Below are 1,808 nucleotides of genomic sequence, written 5' to 3'. Positions count from 1 at the left end.
TATTTTAAATATTTATCTATTCGACAGCATCCTTATTGCATATTATCTTTGTCCTATTGACTAATACTCAAAAAGAATAGTGTATACTTTGAAGTGCACATTGCATGTGAATTGGAGTTGCCAGATTTTTTTTTTCCCTTGTAAGCAATGAGATTCGAACACACATATGCATTTGCCTACCTTTTTGAACAGTTCTCAATTTACTTTTTCAAGTGGGCCAGATGTACTACTATAGTCCTTAAAAGGGTCAGGACCATCTCCTTATTTCCCCACTCTCTATACTTATTGCTTGGGTATAGCTTTAAAGTAGCCCATGAACCCTTTTCACTCTTGCAACACATTTACCCACAATTAACAATCAAGCCGTCTTCCCTTCATTCAGGCGTCCATTCTCCCCGGCCTCATTTTCCCTGCCTCTCTCTTGATCTACCATTGTGCCGAGAGCTGTTTGTGCCATCTCAATCTGCCCCCCTCCCCAGCCGCACAAGGATTGGGGGGGAAGAAAGCGCCCGGCATTCAGATGCTGAATAGCAAATTGCTCTTGAGTGTCCTTGCTTCCCCCGGCTCCCCCCCTTCCTCGGGAAGGACAAGGGGGCGCTGAAAGCAACCATACATTTTGTTCAGTGCTCTTGAAAACAAGCGTTTCACACCTGAAGCCTTTCACAGCAGCCCAGAAGCACCCCTTCAAACCACTTAATTGCCAATTGCTTCAGAGCTCCTTGTAAAAGTCCATTATGTCAGCCAGCTCCATGGCGGAGACAAAGTATGCGAAATGAAAGAGTCCTCCTTCTTCCAGGGCCAATGCGGCATTAAATATCCCCAGATCACTGGTTTTCTTGTTGTTAACAGGCCGTGATTGGCTCCCGTTGGGGTATGCACAGAAACCTTCTAGCATTATTTGAAAATGAAAGATGCAATTTTCCTTGGTTCTTTGTCAAAATAAGGTTAAAAAAAAAAATTAAAGAGGTACCAGAGATATCCAAGAAAGGGATCTTCACACACTCACTTGAAGTGCTGGGATCTGGGGTGGGGGATGGGATGGGACGAGAAGCATCTAGAATAGTTCACCTACCAAAACTGAGTAGTCTTCTGTTTTGTTGGAGTCTTCTTTTTTCTCCCCCCCCCAGGTTGAAAAAATTAAAGTGAGTGAAAATTGACAAAGTTAAAAAAGAGTTGCTCTCCTTGAAGTGGAAGGAAACAATAAGATATCCCACAAGAAAAGAATGCTCACCTTGAATACAATGAAACTGAACCGCTTATTCACTAGAGAACTGTTTCAAAGTTGCAGCTGTGGAAATTGATTTTCAAATGACTCTGCTCTTTCGGAGGCCTCCCCCCATGCTCACTTCAGTCTTTACTACAATTAACAACACAATCAATTTGATGAAGAAAAACACCTGGTAAGCATCTGAGGAAGGAATGAAATGTTCCTGGAGTAATGTATTTCTTGCCAGTGAAAGCTTCTCACTCACTCTTAGGGAAATGAGGCTGCCCAGGTGAGGCAGTGAGGAAGACGTATCAATAAAATAGAACCCAGTGAGTGAGTGAAAGTCGCTCAGTCGTGTCCAACTCTTTGTGACGCCATGAACTATACAGTCCATGGGATTCTCCAGGCCAGAATACTGGAATGGGCAGCCTTTCCCTTCTCCAGGGGATCTTCCCAGCCCAGGAATCAAACTGAGGTTTCCTGCATTGCAGGCAGATTCTTTACCAGCTGAGCTATCAGGGAAGACCCAGAGAGGGGGCCACCAAACCTGATGGTGGAGGTGTGCAATCAGTTTGTTAGGATGATTCCAGGTACACTTAAA

The 1,808-nt window shown here is 44.0% G+C and overlaps 1 long non-coding RNA gene across 1 annotated transcript; it reads left to right on the top strand.

The window, feature by feature from the left end:
- Window positions 1-246: 246 nt before the first annotated feature.
- LOC129634354 (uncharacterized) lies at window positions 247-1,394 on the top strand. Its single transcript, XR_008705581.1, has 2 exons — window positions 247-871; window positions 1,128-1,394. It is a non-coding gene; the product is annotated as an uncharacterized LOC129634354 (long non-coding RNA).
- Window positions 1,395-1,808: the final 414 nt, after the last annotated feature.

This window comes from Bubalus kerabau, chromosome 19 (assembly GCF_029407905.1).
Source record: "Bubalus kerabau isolate K-KA32 ecotype Philippines breed swamp buffalo chromosome 19, PCC_UOA_SB_1v2, whole genome shotgun sequence".
In the NCBI taxonomy this organism is placed as follows: domain Eukaryota; kingdom Metazoa; phylum Chordata; class Mammalia; order Artiodactyla; family Bovidae; genus Bubalus; species Bubalus kerabau.
Note: the sequence above shows the minus strand (reverse complement) of the source record. Positions and strands in the feature narration are given on the sequence as shown.